Source organism: Panthera pardus, unplaced genomic scaffold (assembly GCF_024362965.1).
Source record: "Panthera pardus isolate Hobbes unplaced genomic scaffold, ASM2436296v1 HiC_scaffold_25, whole genome shotgun sequence".
NCBI classification, from domain to species: domain Eukaryota; kingdom Metazoa; phylum Chordata; class Mammalia; order Carnivora; family Felidae; genus Panthera; species Panthera pardus.
Window position 1 is genome coordinate 38,434,974 of NW_026526821.1, and position 24,556 is coordinate 38,459,529.

At 40.8% G+C, this 24,556-nt stretch overlaps 1 pseudogene; it reads right to left on the reverse strand.

Annotated features, from left to right (window-relative positions):
* Positions 1 to 5,422: 5,422 nt before the first annotated feature.
* Positions 5,423 to 17,576, reverse strand: LOC128773402 (60S ribosomal protein L31-like; annotated as a pseudogene).
* Positions 17,577 to 24,556: the final 6,980 nt, after the last annotated feature.

Here is a 24,556-nt window from a genome sequence, read left to right on the forward strand (position 1 = left end):
AGATATATGATTTCAACTCCCAATCACATATTCCCAACTTGATTTGGAAGAGAAACTAGTTGCCATGTAGAATCCATGTTCTGGTGAAGGTGACTAAGTATAGTGGAGAGAATTCCTATTTCACATGGAGCACTGGCTGAGTTCATGGAAATAGCACCTGCACCTATGACACCTGTAGAGCTGGTGTGCCTGATGGTAGTGGCCCTGGGTCTCTCCTGGCATCATTAGCGGTACCATTTAGCCATCATTCTTGCTGCCTAGGCTCCATATCTAATTCTCTAACCCTCTATAATGCTATGAGCTATCTAATATCTAAGAATAAGTTTATTTTATTACTTAACTAGCAGAGTGGATTCTGGTACTTGCAATTCAAGAATGCTGCCAATTGCCTACCTCAAGACCACCATTGCATCACAGCCCAGAAATGGGCACTCGGTAAATAATGCTCCTGAAAATAAATCACCAAAAGAAACGCAAAAGTTTTAAACGTTCAGAAAATTGAGTCTTAAAAGTCATGGCATATTATAAAAAGGCTTCCATTTTAGAAAATGGGTAATACAAACATTTAGGAAGAAAATGAATAAGCGTTGGTCATGACAGACTTTGTGCCCTGAATTTAGTCTGTGTTATCTCATCAAAATTGATTTCACTATGCAGAATTTGATGAATCAAGTACTACCTACTTGTTGATTTCAGTCATGACACATGCATTAGGTGCCACTGTCATAAACTGGAAGGCATTGGCAACCGTCTGTAGCCTATACTCTAACTCACCAGATAAAGATATAAATAGTGTGTGGGTGGGAAAGTTTCTAATCATCTGTAAGCACAACAGAAAAAAATACATCACTTCTATCCATTAATTATTGTTGTTTAAAAACAACCAGTCATTCATTTATTCATGATTTTTATTCAACAAATATTTATTTATTCAGGACAACCGCATACCTGATGTTATGCTAGGTGCCAGAAATAATTAACAGTTACTAATATATCACTTGTCAATGGTATAATTAAAATCAACTTTCTGGGTGTTTTCACTTTCAATGCTTAATAGACATGCAACATCGTTGTCTACAATCTCAATAAGATTGACTCCAACTCTCTTTGCATGTTCTGGAAAGTTCCAAATTCCCCACCACCACCATAACAATTGTAAATACCTGAGGTGATATTTTTCCCATTCCTTCTGGCTATTATTTACAACCTGTCATGAATTATACCCCTTGCATTATATATCTTGTGACTTTTTTCTGAATCTCATTTTCCTAACTCTACTACCAAAGAATCACATTTATAGAAACCTTTATGTACAGAGCATATTTGAAGAGACAGAGATGTTTATATTAGAGCAGTATAAACAAGTACAAAATGAATATTTGCCATCTGAGCTGGGAAGTTCCTTGTTCCCTTTCAATGGGTTCAGTCACCATATCACCTCTATTCCTACTTCCCTTCTTTTTGTCCCTATGTCCCCTAATTCTTGTGTATTCATATATAACAAAGTCACTAATATATTGAGCTTTAGAGACAAGACTCTCATGTGTGGATCCCATCTCTACCTCCTATAATCCATATGACCTTGGGCAAGTTACTTCACCTCTGGAGGCCACAGTTGGCTCATCTATAAAATGGGGATCACTCTAGTTTACAGTGTTGCTGTAAAAGTTAAGTGAGTTACACTGGTCAGAGTGGCTAAAATTAACAACTCAGGAAACAATAGATGCTGAAGAGGATGTGAAGTGGGAACCCTCTTGCACTGTTGGTAGGAATGCAAACTGGTGCAGCCACTCTGGAAAACAGTGTGGAGGTTCCTCAAAAAATTAAAAATAAAACTACCCTATGACCCAGCAATAGCACTACTAGGAATTTATCCAAAGGATATAGGAGTGCTGATTCATAGGGGCACATGTACCCGAGTGTTTATAGCAGTGTTTTCAACAATAGCCAAGTTATGGAAAGAACCTAAATCTCCAACAACTGATGAATGGATAAAGAAGATGTGGTTTATATATACAATGGTATACTACTTGGCAATGAGAAAGAATGAAATCATGCCATTTGCAGCAAGGTGGGTGGAACTGGAGGGTACTATGCTAATGAAGTAAGTCAATCAGAGAAAGACAGATATCATATGTCTTCACTCATATGTAGAACTTGAGAAACTTAGCAGAAGACCATGGGTGAAGGGAAGGGGAAAAAAATAGTTTCAAACAGAGGTGGAGGAAGGCAAACCATAAGAGATTCCTAAATACAGAGAACAAACTGAGGGTTGATGGAAGGGTGGGCGGAGGAGAGGCGGAAATGGGTGATGGGCATTGAGGAGGGCACTTGTTGGGATGAGTACTGGGTGTTGTATGTAAGTGATGAATCACGGGAATCTACCTCCAATTCCAAGAGCACACTGTATACACTGTACGTTAGCCAATTTAACAATAAATTATATTTTAAAAAAAAGTTAAGTTGGTTAATACATTTATATAGGCCTAGCACATGATGAATGTGTACACATGTTAGGATTTTTACTGTTGTTAACACAGACCTGCTCAATTACCCTATTTGTACCATTACCTGTATTAATCTATGTCTCATATTCTGGCCTGAGAAATGGTGGAAATGAATTTTTTTTTCCCTAAAAGAAATTCTATTTCCATTTCCTAAAATAATATATTTTATTGGCCTACATGAAAAGGCTCATATAACAGGACAGAATGGGAATTAAGCAGTTAAGCACTTGGTTTTGAAGACAGATGGCCTAGGTTGAAGCCTGGAACCACTCCTTACAATTTTTCTCCCATTTGGGCAGTTGGTCACTTCCTACTCTTGAGTTTCCTCATCTATAAAATAGGATAATAATACTACCTACTGCATAAGAATGTTTAAGGATGAAATAAGTCAATTCCCTGAGAAAGTAAAAATTAGCTTGGAATTTAAAGTAAAAATCTGGCTATTATCAGGCTTGGTAAATAGAAAAGATAAAGCCAGCACCAAGTTAACCGCAAATAACATTCCTCCCAAGGGCACCCTATAGCTGTAAAGCATTGCAAAACTCTTTCATTGGTGACAAATGCTTTTTTACCCACTGAGAAACTCTGTTCTCTAAATCATAGACTCTGAGAAATACTGCTCTTTGAAATCATACCCAATGTGAATGAAACCCCACTCTGTTTGTTTCAGGTTTTGTGTCTTTAAAAAAACAAACAAACAAACATTTATTATCTTACAGTTTCTGTAGGTCATAAGTCCCGGGGGTTCACATGGTTCCTCTGCTAAGTTAAGGATTCACACAAGGACGAAATCAAAGTATCGGCAGGCTGCATTCCTTACCAGAGGCTCTGGGGAAAAGTGTTCTGAGCTCATTCAGATTGTTGGCTGAACTCAGTGCCTTGTTGTTGTAGGACTGAGGTCCCATTTCCTTTCTGGCTGACAGCCAGACTGTCTGTGCTCCTGACAGCTTCCCACAAAAGCATCCTGCTCTTACCTAGAGAATCTAAGTCCCTTTGACACAGAAAAACAGCCCAGACTTATAAGCCATGTGCAAACCTTCAGGTAAGGAGTTTCTGGCTATAGTCCTCCACATCTACCTTAATTTTACTGTCTCAAACAAAGCAAAAGGATCTTGAGTCCATTTTGTGTCCAGATTTAATGCTGACGCCTTATACATAGCCTTGCTTTGCTTTGAGTCCATCAGGATGTTGCTTCAGATGTTAAATTTCACCCTTCTCCAAAATCCTACAATTGTACTTTTTATTTTATTTGGCACAATAGACCACACTTCCACTAGTGTGTTCTCTCCCTCTTTGCAATGAGTCAATTATCTGGCTTAGTAGGACTAGAGACTTATCCCTGGTGTTCTTAGGCTGGTTGGGCTAGAAAAACTCTGCTTAAAATGCAGGCTGGCACATGATAACACTTGACTGAATCTCAGCTATTATGAAAAATATAATAATAATTATTATAATTATAATAATTATTATTATCATAAACTCTGTGGATAAATTCAAATAAAAGAGCAATAATGTTGTGCCAAGGATAGAAGCTGTGAACAAGCCAATTGGAAAAAGCAAAAAAACAAAAACAAATCACCATGCACTGTGTCTGCAGAAATCCCTGTAACTGCAGAGATTTTTCTGAAAGCAAATTTCCACTTCAGAAATCTCTCTTGCTGTCATGTGACCCCACCCGTTAGTGTTTGCAGAAGCCGTTCAGTCATTTGAAGTACTTCAACATGCAGCGTGGCCCCATGTTTACTCCTCTGGACTGTGAGTTGAAACAATTAAGCCACAGCATGTGAGACTAAGAATTGATTTAATTTTTTTAATGTTTATTTATTATTGAGAGACAGAGAGACAGAGCATGAGAAGGGGAGGGGCAGAGAGAAGGGGAGACACAGAATCCGAAGCAGGCTCCAGGCTCGGAGCTGACAACACAGAGCTGGACGTGGGGCTCAAACTCACAAACCATGAGATCATGACCTGAGCCGAAGTTGGATGCTCAACTGACTGAGCCACCCAGACGCCCCTAAGAATCGATTTAAAATCAGCCCTATAACTGATACTAAGTGAAAAAATAAGTTGATCTCAGAAATGTTCTCACTTCTTCCGACCAAAAATGTAAAATGTAAAAGATGTTTACAAACTTAATAATCATGAGTAACCCTGACATAATATAAAGGGCTTTGGGCTTTGGAGGATCTTTTAGAAACATACCTGACACCAACTTTGGGGTTCAAGGAGGACACAGGTGAGGATAGAGGACATGCAGCATGAGAAAGATGTCCCTTAGAGCCGCTTCACCTTTCTGGCCTACCTCGGGAACATTTCTCATATGGATAAATAATATTCAGAAAAATAGATTCAAAAGCCATTTATCAAACATTTAAAAGAGTTGAGTCAGTACCCAATAATTATTGGCACATGATAGACTCTCAATAAATAAATAAATGAGCTCTGATATGTGTTTCAGGCAAAATACCACCCTCTGGAAATGTTAACATGAGAGCAAATGCTGGCATGGGCATGATAAGGAACAGCCAGCAAGGAATATAAAAATAGTTCAGATGTAAATGGATAAAACCATCCCTAGGGCCATGGAAGAGCAAAATATTTTGTGAAATTCAGAACAGACAAAGCAATTCAGCTCACTTGGGCAAAGCTGATGACTTATTGGTTCTCAGGCCAACTGGCCTGCCTTCTGTAACTCTATGGGTGTTGACTGGTGAGTGTTGGATGCATACATTTCCACAGTGTGTTTTTTGTTCCAGTCTCAGCAGAGACTCAAGCCCTTTTTTGTATGAACACTTCTGATTTTCAATATACAGGCTCCTACTTAGTTAACAAATAAGTACTATTCACAGGAAACACACAAACACCAATTCATTAATATGGTATTTGTTCTTTTCTGTTGTTCTGTGCTAATTTATTTGGAGGGCAATATTTAAGATGCAGTAAAAGACAATGAAAGATACAGTGAACTCCCAACTTAAGTAATAGAATCACCATCCAATTGAAATTCCATTTTTTTTTTTTTTTGCAGTTTTATACCTTTACTTGGCAATCAACCATTAGTTCTCATCCACATTAACGGTCTGTAAATTTTCAAAAGTGGTGACAGGTACATAGGTAACTAACATATAGAGCTTGTTTGACGACTCTTCATCCTCATTACATTTTCGGGACAACCGCACATGGATATGGTATGGAATATTCCTTATTTCTTTGGCCCAGACAGCTTTGTTGAAGCTGGTGTCCATGTGCATGTCTGGAGTTCCCATCTCCTTCATGGCAAATTTCTGGATCCCTTTAAGTGCCCAAGGGGCATGCTTCTTGAAACCACTCCACAAATGCACTTGTCAATGTTGATGTGTATTCTCTGGTCACTACCTCGTTGATAGCAGAACAGCCCTTCTTCTCTCCACCCTTCTATGTGGGACCCAAGTTGGAAAGTGAAATTCCATCTCTGATTACAGACCCCTCATTCCTCACTTGAGTTATCAGCAATCCTGAATTTGGGGATTATTATTTCTATATCTTCTTTAAGCTTTTAAAGCATTTATAATTATACCTTATAAAGTCTATACAATATTGTTTGTATATTTTAGCCTAAGTATAACTGGTATCGTACTTTATTTTTCTGAAAATTGGTTTTTACTCAATGATATATTTTTGAGATTCATCCCTGTTGATGCATGTACTGCCTGTATAGTATTCCACTGTAAGAATATACAGAACTTATTCATTCTTTGAAGTTGTTTCAAAAAAATTTTGTTATTATAAACAATGGTTTTCTATAGTACATAGTTAACAAGAAGAATATACTATAACTGTTACTGCAACTACTACTAATGATAATAAGAGCTAACTTTTTTTTTTTAACGTTTTATTTATTTTTGAGACAGAGAGAGACAGAGCATGAACGGGGGAGGGTCAGAGAGAGGGAGACACAGAATCTGAAACAGGCTCCAGGCTCTGAGCTGTCAGCACAGAGCCCGACGCGGGCTCGAACTCATGGACCGCGAGATCGTGACCTGAGCTGAAGTCGGACGCTTAACCGACTGAGCCACCCAGGCGCCCCAATGAGAGCTAACTTTTATTAGTCTGTTTGTTTTACTAATTTAGTGACTTAATTAATTTAATTAGCTTTACTAGTTTGTTTTACTAAGTTAATCTAAGAATTCTGTTAAGTAGATACATTATTAACTCCATTTTGCCAATAAGGAAAACATTGGAGGGGTATTATTGAGTTTAGAATATAAATTTTCTAGCTTATAAAATATTACCCAATTATAAAATTTATATTCCCATCAGGCATATATAAAAATTTCTGTTGCTTCACAGTCTCATCAAAACTTGGTGCCATCAGATTTAAAATTTGTTTTCAAACATGTACATAGAGATTGCCAATGTAAAGAGTGCATTCATTGACTGTTTGAAATAGAGAGATCAGCAGAATAAAGGGAAGTGTATTTCAGGAACAGAAGTTAGGATCTGAAAACTCAGTAGAAATACCCTAACAGAAGACTACTAATTGGTAGTCTCACACACACACACACACACACACACACACACACACGCACCCAAGCAATAGAGCCATACACATGCTAATTCTTCTTTTACCCAGTAATAATTTCCTGTCAAAGACCATAGGGGGATATCTGAATTAGAGATCAGAGAATGGAAAATTCCTTTATCTCTAACTCTTAATTCTTCCCTACTTTTAATATTATGACTTTTCAATAAATGTTGTGTCCCTAAGCACCTCTGCTTTCTCCTTTCGTTATGAATTATTCATATAACACAGAACAAATCAATAACACTCCTTTTAACCTAAAGTTATCACTTTTCACCAGCAATCATTCATTTTCTTTTGTCTCCTCTAGGAGAAAGAAAAGTTTATTAGGTATGCTTGATCAATGTGAAAACACACTCAAACTAGAAACACAAGAAGATTAAAAGTCTTCAGTCCAAATCAGACCAAGGCCCCCTCCAAAAACAAAAAAACTCCAAAACACCCTTATAACTAACTAAACAATGGAAGACACCAATTTTCACTAGATCATTAGTATTAAACCTTTAAACCCAGAGGGATTTTAAAGCGATACCGGGGCATCTAGGTGGCTCAGAGGGTTAAGTGTCTGTCTTCAGCTCAGGTCATGATCTTGGTTCAAGAGTTTGAGCCCTGTGTGGGGCTCTGTGCCGACAGCTCAGAGCCTGGGGTCTGCTTCGAATTTTGTTTCCTTCTCTTTCTGCCTCTCCCCCCACCTCTCTCTCTCAAAAATAAATAAACATTAAAAAAAAAAAATTAAAGTGACACCAGCTGGATAATCCGCACAAGGTGGGAGATGGGCTTCTCATCAAGCTATTACAGATTCCTTCCTCATAAAAGGGCCTTCTGTGTTGAGTGGATTGCAGAAATTTGGGCATTTCTGTAAGGGAGCTATGAAAACATGCTTGACTGGATGAAAAGGTAGCCTTCTTTTACTAAAAACAAATTCAGTTCATAAAAAGTTAAGATAGGCTCTAACAATAAAATTAATTATATTTTAGTTACACATCCAATGTTTTTATGGCAAACTCCTTTCTCTACAGAGAAAATTCAAGGTACTGTCACCTCCATAAAACACTACACCTAATTCTCAAAAGAAGAATTGCAGAACTCTGAAAATCCTAGGTCCCTATTAAATTTAAGAATTTTTACTAGCTATGAACCATGTCCTCTGATCTTGCAACCCCAGCAAAAACATCAACAGTAACCAAAATATTTCTCTTCTTTTGTCTTAGTCCCATACATTTTGAAACAAACTGACTTCTTAACTAACCTGGATTCTCCAGTGGAAAATACTGAGATAAATCAATTGTCTCTTCTTGGCATTCCAGTTCCAAAAAGAAGCCCAAAGAGATGTTTGGTGTCACTGTTACTGACAAAATCCCTGAAGCTCAGGGATAGAAAGAATGTCTTATCCTTCCCACTTCCCTGAAGCAAAGTAAACCTGTTTCATGGTATACTGTGGGCTCTTGAAAATATTTTTGAGCTATTTAGCTATTGTAAACCAGTCTTTATTCTTGCATGAAACCACTTGAAGGTAGATGGAATCTTCCATAATTAAAAGAGAGAGAGAGAGAGAGAGAGAGAGAGAGAGAGAGAGAGAGAACTTGACCATTTCTCTCCATCTGATCCTTGATCAACCCAGATTATATCTATTCTCCATTACAAAACTTAAGTCTGATACCTCCTGAATTACCCAGGACTTAGAAGGAAGTCATGATTCTAAGAACAACCAGAAACTTCTACATAACATTCTGACTAACAATTTTTGAACTCTTTCCTTGGGAGACACTGTCTTTTGGAATGCTTTAGCAAGAGTTGAAGATAGAGGAAATATGCTGTTATGTAAAAATGCATAAACCCTGGGACAGATATCTGGAGGAATCCTCAAAGCATACCATCTTTTAAAAGTGTCTGTGAGAGGTGGGGAATGTCCAGGAAATACCAGTGTAGGGAAGGACTATGGAGTGGCAAAAAGAAGGGAGAGAGAACAAGGAGGAGAAGGAACAGTAAGAAAGGCAGAAAAAACACCTCTTGCATTTTATCTCATAAAGTCACAGTTCTCTCTGATAAATGATTATGGTAAGAAATCTGATAATTTACCTTAAGGAAACATACAATTTTTCTTTCCTGAACACAATTCAGGTTTATTTCTTTGGGGACACGCTAAACTCCAGATTATTCAGAATATCAGTAAGGGAAATACTGTCCCAAAAATACTAAATAAATATTTACTTTTAGAAATTGAACTGTCTGGGCATGCACATATACACACAAACGTTGCAGGATTTTTTCCCCTCAATATCCAGGATTCATTGTCTCACCACTTTGAAGAATGAAGAGGTGGACACAAAATGAGCAGCAGGCAAAAGCTTATTAGAATATAAGATCAGAAAGAAAGAATAGTATGGAAGCTCTCTTTATTGACAGAGGGCACTCAAAAGTGAATGTCCTAGATTATAGGCAAGAGTCTTTGTTTTACAAGGTTCTGGTCAGCCCCTCCCCTTCCCTTCCCTTCCCTTCCCTTCCCTTCCCTTCCCTTCCCTTCCCTTCCCTTCCCTTCCCTTCCCTTCCCTTCCCTTTCCTTCCTTCTCAGGTTCTACCCTTAACTGGATAGGTGACTCTAGGTATTAGGTTGTTCATGCCTGATTGGCTTGTTGCATTGTGTGAAGAATCAGACTATGGTCATACTGTCCTTGTGTAACATAAGTTTTATGGTTTACTTCTTAGAGTTAAGTATTTTGATTGTCAAATTCCTGAGTGGGAGTAGGTTATGTCTGTTACATTCTTAAGAGGAACCTTACGCCAGAGGGGATTTACTGTGGTCAGACACTCCCAGCATTGTTTCAAAGTATGTGTTTTTCCCCCCAGGGACTTCAGGTCCTAACCTTTCCCTCTCTGCCTATTTTATCCTATCTTTCCCTACCATACAAATACCCATCTACCAGAATAAACCAGGACTCCTTCCTCCTCAGCTTTCTTCTGTATTGCCACTGGCTATGGGACATGGTGGTTGTAAAGACAAGATGCTAGATCTCAGGGACAACAGAAATGAGATAATACATCCACGTTATCAAGACCCACAATAGGGAATGAACATTATTGGTCATACTTTTAGTGAAGTTTTCCCCAGAAACATACCCTGAGTCCAGAATTTATGGGCATTTAGTTCATTGGGGTGATAAAAGTAACACAGGGGACTGGAGTAGGAAAGGAAACAGGGAGGAAACATCGCCAAAGAAGAATGTGTTGTCAAACCAGCTGTCCCCAAGGTGACTCAGGAAGTACGGGACTAGTACAGTTCACAATGCCTTAGACCTGACCCATCTGAGGGGAGAGGAAGCTGGAAGTGTACCCATCAAGTCCTATAAGTCATTGATTGAGGCTAATGGCATGAGTGTTGATGGTATCAACTTAGGTCCTTGGGCTCTCTAAACAAGAAATTGCATAGAGGTCAAGTAAGAGTTCCAGGCGAGGCTTTTATTAGGGCTTATGCCAGAGCACAAGGGAGACAACACAAAGGGAAAGCGTCCTTCAGGCTAGCTCCCTGAAAAAATTTTTAAAGGGGCTAAGGTAGGAAAAGAGACACATCCAAGTAGGTTGGGGTAAGGAGATACTGGAGGTTGAATGCCCAAACACAGTGGACAGAATATGGTGTTACATACATTGAATGTGTCATTAGCATGTTAAATCTCCACCCACATATGATTTTTAGCATTATAGTGAGTGGGAAAGTCGGTACTGGGGTCTACCTTGGTGCAGGCTGGTTTGGTCCTCTCTTCATAGTTGAGTGTCTCCATTCAGTGAGGGTCTTCCCTTTGCATATTCCTACCCAAAGGCTATAGCTATCCTGGAAGATCTACCCAAGGGACATTATTATTATCTAGGAATCCTGGATTTCCTAGATAGGTGGAGGGGACCAGAGTCCTGTCCCTGCTCTCTCTTATTCCCCTCTGACAGATTTGACCCTCCTTATTTCTAAAGAGAAAGGGCTGAAGGTCTCATCTTCTGAAGCTACTTCCTGCTGAGAGGGAGGCCTTGGAGATGTAAAAATCTCTCACCAGAACATTAAACATGAATGGACCACTGCCCAAAGAGGCCAGGAGAAGGAGGAATCTGAACTCCCCTCACAGGGTAGTTTATTTCATGGTGGACCACAGAGGAATAGATGGGGGCAGGGAGAGAGGGGGGCACAAGCTTAGCAGGGTGAAGAGGAGCTAAACCATCTTTATAAAAGGGGACTCCAGTTAGGTGTATTATTGCATCTGGGGGACAGGAGTACTTCATCCAATGGCCCCTCCATCTAGTTCTAAGTCCTCTTTTATTCCCTGATGGCTATCCAAGGCAGATGAGGTCTGATAGGTGAACCTGTAGGAAGGGGTTGTTCTTCCTTTTCAGTGCATACAGTAGGAGTTAGGTTGATGGCCTGAGGAGAGTAGAGATGAATCCACACACCAGTGAGTCTGGTTGGGGGTACATGAAGACCTTGAAGAGGAAAATGATATAGGATAAATAGAGGGGGAGCTTCCCATATTGGTAAGGCAGGTATCCATACTGGAAATACCAACCAGTTGTCTCATGTTTTGGGAGGGGCACATGATATCAGTCCAACCTCTTGGGAGGGAAGAGGGCCTGGGCATTGAGTGCAGTCATGTGGCCAATGATCCAATCAATCATACTTACATAATGAAATCCCAGTAAAATATCCTGACACCCAAACCTCAATTGAGCTTCCTTAGTTGGTGATTATACATTAATGTGCCAGGAGGGGGACATGTCCAAAAGACATGCAAATTTCACTTTGGGGACCATCCCAGACATCACCCTGTGCATCTCTCCATCTGATTGCTTCTCACTTGTATTCTTTATTTTAATTATTTATAAGTACAGCCTTTCTTGAATCTGTGAGATCTTCTAGCAAACTATCAAGCCTTAAGGAACAATGGGAACTCCTGAATTTATAGCCAGTTGGTCAGAAGTGCAGGCAAATGGAACTCCCAAGCTTGGGGCTGGCATCTGAAGTGAGAGCAGTCTTGTAGAGGTGTTTGCCATTGACTTGTGATATCTAACCAACTCCAGATAGACTCAGAATTGCACAGTACAACTCAAGAAGTTACACAATTCATTTAAGGTCCTTTCAGTGCCGAGTGGGGGCAGACTCCAACATAGGTTCTCCTTGCTCTAATTACAATTGATTTCCACAACGCCTTGTTGAGTTTTAGCACCTCAGGAAGGTTCAGGCTAGGATCAGGGAATATTGTAGTTAAAGCTGACTTACGACCTCTGAGAATATAAATTATGTGCCGTTTCTAAAAATAAAAAATAACAATAAAAATATACAAAGTCTATTGTAACAAATAAGTCTATACATGCATATATAATAGTGCCAAACCTATTCTTAAACTGCTATAGCCTGAAATTTAGCCCAGAAACTGAGACTGGATTATTTATCAAGGCATCTTGAGTTTTTTCCTGATGGGGTCTCTGCCATCATGTTTCGGGAGTTTTCCAGGTTCACTGGTTTTTGTTCACTTTCCGTAGCAAAAGTGCATGAAGTAAAGTCACACTTTTGTTCACACTAATCACAAATGTGCATAAAAAATTAAGCATTTTTTAATTTCTTTATGATTGACTTCATGATTTCCCCAACCTGCTGGGGTGTGTGTGTGTGTGTGTGTGTGTGTGTGTGTGTGTGTGCGCGCGCGCTGCGCGCAGTATTTTATTTTGTGAGGTAGAGTGTAGATGACTTGTATAGATTTTTTTAAGTTATCTTTTCTTGAAGTATGATATACATACAGAAATTGATGTGAGGACGCGAGTAAACGGTCACGAAGGAATTCTTGAGACGTTTTTTTGTGCAAAAAGATGCTTTTATTACAGCATGGGGACCGGGCCCGGGGGCAGAAAGAGCTGCACTTTTGCTTTATGATGGTGGTGATTATACACTTAGTGCTCAAGGAGGAGGAGATGTAAGGGAGTATTAGATCATAAATGTTTTCTTCGACTTTCTACTTGTAAAACTACTTTTGTAAGCTTTCTCTGGTGCTTATCCTTCAGCTCGATATTAACCAGGAAGCTGTACAGGCAGTCATGAGACGCTTTAAGAATGTAACAGCCAGCACCTATTTGATCCTTATCGGAACTATGCAGGCTATAGGGCAGCATTCTGGGCTAAAGATGAACACTTTTCTGTTTCTATCCCTCATCACAAATCACAAATGAATTTTCAAGATTATTGCATTGTGCGAAGGGTGAGGAGACCCTGTATTTCATTCAAGGGCTCAGTATTATTTTTTCTCTTTAACTATCGTTATAATAATTCTAATCCTAATTTCTGTTTTCCCCCGCTGCCCCTCTCTTTCCCTCCTAAAAAAAAAAAAAAAAACTGCCTCAGGAAGAGAAGTGTCATTTACCCAGAAATATACAATTGAAAGGCATACTCAGATATTTCAAAATATTAATCCCAAGAGATGCAAAGGTTAATTTTGGCATATTTCTCCCAATATGCCTACATGTAAGCAGAACCACACTTGATAACTAATGAGCTCTAATTCATCAGTTGCAGAAGGATTGGGTCAAGTCACCCTGAAAACAAAAGCGAAACAGAAGTGGCTTGGCATTTATAGTGTTTGATAGTTTGCAAGATGCTTTTTAATAGTTACCTTACTTTAACCTCAGAAGACCTTGTGGTCTATGTTTTACTATCTTAATTTTGAGGCCTGGAGCAATTCAACTGGTTCCCCCCCCCACCCCCCAACATACAGCCATAATTTAAGAAAAAAAAAACAGCATATTTTAAGCATGCCTTTCCTGTGGTTTTAAAGGTAAAAATGAAATTTGTATTTGGGGCAAACTTCCTCAGTTTTTAGAAGAGACATTTTTAGCACATCCCCTCAGCCATTCAAATGGTTATCAAACACAAGCCAGTATCAGTGTCCTGGAAAAACACTACACAGGTGAAGTTAAGCTAAATGCAGATTGTACCCCCTGGGAACTACGCGCCCCATTTAGAAACATAAAGAGTCACTATCTTCACAGTAGAGTGCTCCCCTTACAGGTTATGATTATGTGAACTGATGTTTTGTTTTCTGGACAGGAGTCAGCAGTCTTGCATTCTGGAATATCTTGAAAACTTGGACTCTTGAAGTAGGCAGACAGGAAGGGCCCCAGAGAAGAAGCAAGTTGCTGAATTCTAGAAAAAGGGATCTGACATTTTATTTTGTTTCCCCTTTCTGCATTGTAACTCCCTTAGATTATCTTTAAATATTGAATTGAAAAAGCCATGTGTTAATTGTTCTTTGGAGAATTATTGTTTGTTCATATTCTCTGGCAGAGTGGACCAGAGAGAATAACTACAAGGGGGAAAAGGGGTTCACAGCCCTACAGGAGCAGAAAGAGGGAGGAGGTGAACGTTTGTATGCAACAGGAGGTGCCCAGGGCACAAGTGGGCCTGAGGAACATTCTGGTACTCTCCAGGGTTCTCAGAATCCCTGCTGTCACCCAGAGGGGACTCCAACTTGGGATCATTGCACAGTAAAGGAGAGAGAGAGCCTCCCACAATATACCTAGGGAAACCAGGTAACTACAATTAGCAAAAGGGACTGAGATGCATGTTCAAGTTCCCTGTCCACCATTCTTGCCATAGGGGCCAAGGGCAGGTTGTCCCAAAATGTGTCATTTTGGCATATTGGTTATTTTAATTTTTTTTAATGTTTACTTATTTTTGAGAGAGAGAGAGAGAGACAGAGTCAGAGACAGAGACAGAGACACAGTGTGAGCAGGGGAGGGGCAGAGAGAGAAGGAGATGCAGAATCTGAAGCAGGCTCCAGGCTCTGATCTATCAGCACAGAACCAGACGTGGGGCTCAAACTCATGAACCACGAGATCATGACCTGAGCAGAAGTCGGACACTTAACTGAGGCACCCCTAAATAAAAGTTATTGAAGAGACGGCCTGTGCAAGAACGCCCAGACCCTCCTCTGTCCCCCTGAAAACAGGAAATAAATCTCCCATGTGGAAGGTAGCCTCCCTGGACCAGGACCAGGACCAGGAGGTAGAGAGACATCCTTATCACCAGAGATGGGAGATTCAGGGCTGAGAAAGCTGTATAAACAGCCCTTGTGACTTTTTACTAATTCACTATCACAGCCCAAATTCTGTTTAGAATTCCTTACTAACTGAAGCTCCCAAAGTTAAGATTTCTTTGACCTGTCAATTCCTCACAGATTTATTGTCTCTCTATTTAAAAAGTATAAAATCTCTCTGCCTTGGTCATTTCTGGAGGTCTCCATTTTATTGTTGGGACTTCACGCACACAACAAAATTTGGAATTTTTTTCCTCCCGTTAATCTGTGTAAATCCAATTTAATTCTCATTCTAACTGGAAGACCTTTCAGGGGAGAGGGAGACTCTTTCCCTCCCTTCATTACCCACTATCACACAGGGAAAAGGACAATTTTTAAAATATCAGAGTTGATATTTCATTTTACTACCAAAAAAATCAGGTAAATACTATGAATATGTCTAAACTCAGATGCCAGCTCTGTCCGTACAACCCCAAACAGGCCACCTAATCCATCTGGTAGTGAGATATTTCATCTGTAAAATAGAGATCTCCATATACCTAGTAGGTGTTTTATATGGATTAAATAAGGTAATTTAGAAAAAGTACTTAGCCTGGGATCTGGTTGCCTGACTGTGATATTGTGATTTATAATAAATATGTATTTCATCTTTATCCCAGATGTTTCTGGCACAAATATCCTAAAACCCTTAGAATCTCCTGAATAAAGGTGTCTTAGTATTCATAACAAACCCCTTTCAACCACACCTGAGATTATGTCAATGCAGTGGCTTTTGGAAAGCATCTCAGGATGGGGCTGGTTGCCAGGGAACCAATCTTGTGATAAGAAGGTTGGAACTTTCAGTCCCACCCCCTGATTTCCAGGGACGGAACAGGGGCTGGAGATTGAGTTCAAGTGTCAATGGCCAATGATTTAATCGATCTTGTCCATGTAATGAGACCTATAGAAAAATCCAAAAGGTTGGGGTTCTGGGAGATTCCTTCCCAGTTCACAAACACATGGAGAATTGGGGGAGAGTGGCATGCTCAGAGAGGGCATGGAAGCCCCCACCCTTACCCCATACCTTGCCCTAAGTGTCCCTTCATCTGGCTACTAGTTTGTATCCTTTAATACCCTTTGTAATAAACCAGTAATATATAAGTAAATCTGTTTCCTGACTTCTGTGACTGCTCCAGAAAATTAATTGAATGCAAAGAAGGGGGTGTGGGAACCTCTGATGTATACCCCGTTGGTTGGAAGCATAAGTGACAACTTGTACTCATGACTGGCATCTGAAGTGACAAGCAGTCTTGTGGGACTCGGCCGTTAACCTGTGGGATCTGATGCCATCTCCAGGTAGACTGTGTCAGAGTTGAGTTGAATTGTAGGACATTCAGCTGGTATCAGAGCATTGCTCGCTTGGGGGCAAAGAACCACCACACTGGAATCGAGTGCAGAATTTTACTGACCTTAATAAGTGTTCCATGAGTGTATTTTCTGTGGGGGACAATATCGTACACCAGTTCACTGTTATTCAAATTTATTCTAGGAAAAATGAAGGATGCAGGTTAATTGGAATTAAAATGTTCTGGCCCTTTGTATTTTGGAATTATAAAGATATTGTTTTTGAAAATGATAGAGGGAGAAATCCGTTCTATTTGCTTTAGGAGCAGCTTCTAGCTCTTCTCAGGTAGTGTGTGCATTGGTCTAGTGATAAATCTGTCCGGGATGCCGAGTAAACAACTGCTTGCCTCTAGTTGGATTTTCAATTACACCAGATATGTAATCTGGGCGGTCTGGGAGCCCTAGGCTGCCGAGGACAGTGTTGTCTTTGTGGGGTTATTTATTTATTTGTTTGTTTGTTTATTTTTTTGTGGGGTTATTTAAAAAAGATCTTTGTTTACCTGCTCTCCAAATATCCTCCTCTCATATATTTCTTGCAGTCTGACATGTTTCCTTTTAATCCCAAAGGCTCTCTGTGTTCAAAGCCCCTTATCTATTATATTGTAAATGTCCCTGGGTGGGGGGGTGGGGATAACAGCTCTTTATTGACCAATATTTCAAGAAGAACCGTAGCAACAAATGCTGAAGACAATTTCTTGGGAGCCCAAGATATAGGAGAGACGTATAAAAGAAAGGGAGGGAAGTGTTGAGGCGGACAGCAAGAGGTAGATTATCTCAAAAGTGGAGACAGATGACAAGGCCTGGTTTGGGAAATAGGCCAAGGCTCAGTTTCCCAGGGAGCCAACCTCAAGAACCCTCAGTTTCGCACCCTCACTTGTAGAGTGAGCATAACAATATGTACCTTACAGAGTGGTTTTAAAAATTAAATAAGGCAATGTGCAGACCTTGCTTGCACTACCCATTGGAAGGAAGTGATGACCATCAGCTCTACCTCAGGGCTCTGGGGTCTGAGGCACCTGCACTCAAGGCTTCGTCTACCACCTGCTGGTTATGGACACCAGGCATTGCTATTAGGTTCCATCTAGGTAAATGGGAACACATCTTGTCTGTGAGCTTACTCTCAAGAAGGAAAGGGGGGCGCCCAGATGGTTCAGTCTGTTAGTTGTCTGACTGTTGATTTCTGCTCAGGTCATGATCTCCCATTGCGTGGGATCAAGCCCTGCATCAGGCTCTGTGCTAACAGTGTGGAGCCTGCTTGGGATTCCCTCTGTCTCCCTCTCTCCCTGCCTCTACCCTGTGCTCTCTCTCTCTCTCTCTTCCTCTCAAAAATAAATAAATAAATAAATAAATAAATGAATAAATAAAAAAGAAGGAAAGGTATGAGGCACACCTTTTGAACTCCTAGTTAGCTAACTCTACAAATCACTCAAGTCTACTGCATTATGTCTACCGTCCAAAGAAAGGGGTTATCTAATGACACTAGGTGAATGGCTTATTAATCTAAAACCAAAATAGTGGTAATAATAATTTACTATTAGCCAGAAATAAGTTTGTCTGTGGTCATTAAAGTTAAAATACTCCTTTTCTTATAGCTATGCTGAGAAAGGCTACTGAAAAAGTGTAATAATAAAGGAGATGAGTAAAAATAAAGGCAGAATGCAAGTTTAAGTCTTGTGTTCTCAGACCGCAGGCCATCCCTTCCAGCTCCCACAGTTCCCACAATGACAGCTCTTTTCAGTTCTTAGTGAAATGCCTTTTTCAGATTCAGCCACAAGATGTCAGCCTATGCTTAGTCATTTCTATATTTTTTCAGGCCACATATCAATTTCTTCATCCCTTTCCTCCCTCTTGTTTTCTTTATTGAGTCTGAGCAGGTGAATAATCTTGAGCTTGTGGACACTGACAAATTACAACGGGTTGCCTTCAGCTCTAGCAGTGTCAGAAGGGCCTCTGCTAAGAGCAGCGTCCAGTCTCTGGAGGAGCTGCCTTTCCTTCTTACTGTGGCCCCCAGGCCCAGGAGGACACGGGCCCCTTGTCCAGTGTGTCTGCTGGAGCTTCCTGTGCAAGGACAGGAAACTAGTGTCCCTGATTTTGGAGAGGACACCGAATACCTGTCTCCTGTCAATGCATGAAGGCAACTCTGGAATGGCTTGGTAGCTCAATGGATGAAAATGCTTTCCTACTTACAGCCTGCCTACCCCAGGGTATCAGCAGAAACTTCCCTCGTGGGTGTGAGATACTCCAAGAACCACCCTGTTGTCACACTACAGAGAAGGGAGAAAAAGGTGGTTTTTCTTTCTTTCCTTGTGTATTTCTGTAAGTTCCCCCCACCTCAAACTTCTTCTAGACACCTTCTACCAGATGGAGGTATACAGCTCACTGGCCAGGCTGTCCCAGGAACGGTCACCAGCAAAAAGAGTGAGAATGCTGTGATCGGCTTAGATTGATTAGACTCATCCCCTAGGTCCAGGGAGGGCTTACCTTCCTGAAGCACATTGCTCTTAACAGAGATCAATAATCCTGGGAAGAATTCTAGGGCCTGGGTGATGGCTCTGAAGTCAGGACATAGCCCTATCTCCCAGGGGCCAGTGAACACAGTCCAGTTGTGGCTTCTCAGGGAGCTTCCCTGAAGCAGAGCAAGGAAACCACCAACTATAACAGTTTATACATAAACTGCTGCCCTTTGCTGGAGGAAGAGGAAAAAGAAACATGCTTCTGTGACCTTCATGGACCCTCATATCGAGAGGCCCTGAGGTCAGTGCAGGGAGCACTGGGCCAGGTATCTGGAACTTGGGATATGGGACTTGTTCTGCTCAGACTGTCTGAGAACTTGAGAAAGTGCCTCTGCTCTCTGGTCCTGTTTCCTTCAGAGAAACAGCCAGTTCCAAGATGTGCAGCATTGCACAGAATCAGGCCGAGAGATTGCCCCTCCTTGGGAACACGTGGGCTCAGGCCCCGATTTGTTTGTCTCTCACTTTGCCCTTAAGCCAAGAATCATGGTAACCTGTAATTTCCAACCAAATTCTCTTCTGTGCTTGTGTAAATATTGGGCAGCACTATCAGAAGAAATCTCTCTGTACCTTTTCCCATACCTGACCCATGGAGATAAAATACCCAGACACAAAAGTAGGATATCCTGAAGAAGTGGACCTGGGAGAGGACATGAACTTTGAGGCCATTTGTGTGCAAACCTGTATATGGGAGACAAGTTGACATAGTGTTCACCGGACAGGGGTGTGTAGTAAGAGTATTCAAATACCACATCATGGTGTGCATCACCTTCAAGATCAAGGTCAACTCTGGGGAAAAGGAGGTGGATATAGGAATGGGAACTGGATTTTTGTTATAGGTAGCATGCTTTTTCTCCTTAAAAAGTACTATTTTTGCAGAGAAACACAAGTCATCTATTGAGATGCTGACGGCACATGAACAGTCACTAAACCCTTGGTGCAGCCCCCTTTGGGGGCTCAGGGTCTCAGAAACTCTAAAAGCCACAGAGAACCAGCCGTCCTGTTGACACACTCTAGGAATCGATGCCATTGCAACTTCCATGGGGTCAGAAGGAAACTAACTGCATAAGTCTTGACCAGGAGCCATCCAGCTTCCCCTGGGACCAGGTAGATAAGTAAGAAAGTCCTTATATTCAGAGCAACTTCAGGCGCCACCAGGAACAAGTCAGGCTGTGAGCCACCCTTGGCTTTAGCTTTGCTCTTATCCCACAACTTTATGCAAAAGAGAACTTGGCATCAAGGAGAAAAGTCACCTTTTGAAGGAGCATCTGCCACGGCCGGACAGTACATTTTTCTGTGTTAGTCACTGCCCTCACCTTGTCCTGATTGTCCCGAAGAGGGGAATTCAAGAAGAGAAGGGATAAATGAGCCCCCTGAAAGCTCTGTACATGGAAGGGCAGAGATTGGGCCTGGCTCTTGCTGGGCCCCAGATGGTGGATTCAAGAGCAAGGACTCTGGACCCAAATGCTCCACTCCCATGCTGCATACTCCCCTCTTTGCTCATTGACCTGAGGCAAGTTTCCTGAGTGTCCGTGCAGCTCAGTCTTCCCCTTAACCAACAATGCTAATGACAGTAACTGCCTCTGGGGTGTGAGGTTAAAATCACAAAGGATTCACAATAGTGCACAGCACAGTGAGTTTTTAGTATATGTCAGTTTCTTATTATTTTTTTACTATGATTTACCAACTACTCTGATTTCTTGAGGTTAGAGGTGCCACCTAACCTCTAGCACTATCCTAGGGCCCAAGGAAATAGTGGGTAAGGATTTTACAAGGACTACCTACTGCAAAGTTGTAATGAAATGCAAACCTTCATCTGAGTCCCACTGGCACGGACAAGGAATTCCCAACCTGCTCTCTGCCTCAGAATCACATGAGTATTTTATAAAGAAAAAAAAATTTTTAAAGAATAACACCATCATACTATTCTAAATAGTTCATATTAATTATTTATACAAGCAAAGAAAATAAAATAAGCAGTTCAATCAATGGGAGGTTACAACTTGACCTTGTGACTTGGGGTCATCTTCTTTGGCAATAGTTTCAATTAAAAAAAAAAAACAGTCCTTGGATATGTGTCTAGCCAGGTATCCAAGGATGTACCCTCAGAAGTGTTCTTTATTTTACATTGTCAATGTCCTCCAGCCAAAGACCACCAGGGATAGACCTGTGATTGAACAAGTTGAATTTATTTCTCATTGAAATGAGGGGCAATACCATGGGGAAGTGTGGTGTCTCTCAGTAAGAACATGTTAGAGAAGACACTATAGGATTGGGGGCTTGGGTTGGGTGCTTTAGGGGCAGGTTCGAGGAATCATCTTTGCTCTGCAATGGATGCTGCAAGAAGTAGAGTTGGTTCTATGATGAAGTAGCTTGAAAAATCTTATGTACAATTTGGAAGTGAGGTTAGTGCTATGATGGGTAAAGCAGCTGTTAGATGTATTAGCCAGGAGGGGTATTTGCTCAGCTTTGTGGTTTGGACAATGTTCATGTGTCTGACTACATTTGGACATGACCGTGGAGTGGTTTTCTTTCTGCCTTGACCCCTCAGAGGTGCAATGTGGCCTTCCTAATGTTGGTGGTCTGTGAAATTGTTTCTACTGAACAGGAGAGCATTATGTCCAAGCTGTGAGGGCCAGGTCTTGCTCCTGGCAGCAATAAGCCTAACAGACGGTGCCAAGCCTGTTCCCAAATGTAAGGGGCTGCTTCACTCTTTCTTGGTACCCTCTTTCAGCCAAGACCAGACTGTTAGGTTTCAGGACATAAATCGATGATCTTCTCTGTTGCTGAGGCATTACTAATCAGGTGTTGGTCCAGAGTGCACCGGCCCAGAGGTAATCTCTCCTGCTGCTTTGTTGCAGGGTGAGTTGCTGAATCATCGGACATGGCAATGACTGCCCAGGAGCATTTAAGACTCTGGATGGGATGCATCAGTCAACGGCATTGCAGGAGGTTACCAGAAACAGAAATGGTAATTAGTCCTTTCAACAGGCCTGACCATAGGGACATAATCATCAAACTGAGGCAAGAAAACCTGGCCTGGAATCCAACAAGGTCAGTGGAGACCTGGGTGCCTTTTCCTTTAGCTTAATCACAGGCTCTCTATCTTATTGCCTGAAGTATGTAGGTGCAGCAGGAAGTGTTGGCTATAAGACAAACTCTCCATTGTCTAGTTAAGAGAAAACTAACATCTTTGTGGTTATCTATGATTCTGACTAATAAATTTATTCTGATTTGTTGGGTTTCCAGAGAACAAAGTGTGTAACTCATGACATCTGCTAGTGTCAAAAGTAAGTTTTGGACTTCATGCAACTTTTCTAGCTGCAGTATCCCTACCATGGGAGTTGCTGTTCAAATACTATGCATGGAAAAGTCAGTTATGTTTCTTGGAGTTCTCCCAAGTAGACGCTGTTTGCCTCTTTCTGGAGGTCTCTGGATATCTTTTGTTCAGAGAAACATGATCCCCTGGAAGGGTAGTTTTAAATATATGAAAATCTCTAACAATTATCCTGAATATGCAGGATTAGTATGTACCAGACAATACACACTAAGTTATCTTTGTATTTAGGGTAAGCCTGATGACCACAAAAGCAGCAGATCCTAATGGGGCATGAACTGTATTGAGATCATAAGTATTATTTTGCAATAGTATTCACCAAATACTCTATACCCCAAGGAATTAATCAGTTCCTGCAAAAAAACCGAGAGTGTACTGACAATTGGATCAAACACAGTCCAACATTAGTCCCCACTGGACTAGGTTATTCTGAGAGGGTTGTAATGGCTTTTGCAGAACCATTTTGTTGACATGGGTCAATATCCAATTTTTATTAGCCTAAATTTTGAATCAGTTATGTGAGAGAAGCTCATGAACCAGAAAGATCAGTATAAGGAAATTTACCTTGAGTGTTTAAAGGAACAGTTATCAATTTTTTGTCCAGAAGCTATGGTCTGAGAAAAATGTGCCAAAGTATTTTGTGTTTTCTTAAATGGTAGAAGATCATGGCATGGGGTAGGGTCAGTTAAAAGTAACAGAATGATAAGGGAGATCATATTAAGAGAGTGTCAGAGGACAACACAAGCTGTGATTTGGTTAGCATAGAGAGAAGAAAGGAAAGGGTTACTGAAGAGCAGAATATTTATCTGATTCTGACATCTTGGGTCTTGGGTGAAAGCCATCCATTTCTGCACTCAACATCATCTGTACCCAACATCATCTGGAGAATTTCTAGACCTCAGTTTTAGGTCTCCTGATGGAATAGACTCCAGTAGACCAGAGAAGTCTTTTAAGCTGGGAAACAGAGCCTAAAGATCAACACCCTGGAGTTTCACTGTGTCAGTCATTAGCAGTACTGTATACAGTCTTGTCTTATTGAGAGTCAAGGGCAGTTTTTCTCTGGTGCCTTTTTGAGAGCACAAAACCTCCAGGTCTCATATGCAGCGGCTGCTTCAGTGGCTGTTTTAGAAATTGTTTGTACCTATTGGTGATAAAGTCAGAGGTATTATAAGAGTTCCCTAGAGTAATTACTCATATCAGAGTATAGAAGAGTAGAATCTAGAATTGAAAGTAATTCTCAAACTCATGAGGTAGCCTGTTAATAATGAAGAAGGAGATAACTTCTGAGCCCTATGAGAAATTGATCTTATTGCTATCAAGGCCCATGGGAATAAGGCCTTAGAAGCTTGAGGGTTTTTGAGTGCTTTGATCATTATGGCTTTAGGATTCTGTTAGTTCTTTTTATTTTCCCTGAGGTTTATGGGTGATAAAATGGAGTTTCTGAATAAAAGGTAAACCTTACAGAGTTCTTAATAGTAGTACTAGTGAACTAACTATGTGTCCCCATTACTGCAAAGATAAGTTAAGATTCTCCAAGTCAGGGGGCGCCTGGGTGGCTCAGTCAGTTGAGCATCAACTTCGGCTCAGGTCATGATCTCGTGGCCTGTGAGTTCGAGCCCCACGTCGGGCTCTGTGCTGACAGCTCAGAGCCTGGAGCCTGTTTCTGATTCTGTGTCTCCCTTGCTCTCTGCCCCTCCCCTGCTCATACTCTGTCTCTCTCTCTCTCTGTCAAAAATAAATAAACATTAAAAAAAATTAAAAAAAAAAAGATTCTCCAAGTCAAAAATGCAAAATCAAGCAATAATTTTCCCCTGTCATTACTGCCAGAGCTTTCCAGAAGGAAAAGCCTCAACCATGCACATGTCCCACCTTTACGGTCTTTTGGGGGTTGTATCATCAACAGGTGGGACAAATCGGAAACAGCCTCAGGAATACCTTTTGCTCTTGTGGATAATATTATAAAGCATTTCCACAAAACTCTATTTTCATTATGTCTTATAACTTTAGAGCAAAACATCTGAATATTTTCAATTCACTATCCTATAGTGGCCAAGACATCTCTTCATTCCTAAAGCATTTCAAAATCATGAACTAATCAAAAATATACTCACTATCAGTATAAATATCTACTTCTTTATGTTCTGTCAGCTGACAAGTCCAGGAAAGAACCATTAATTTAGCCATCTGGAAATAATTTA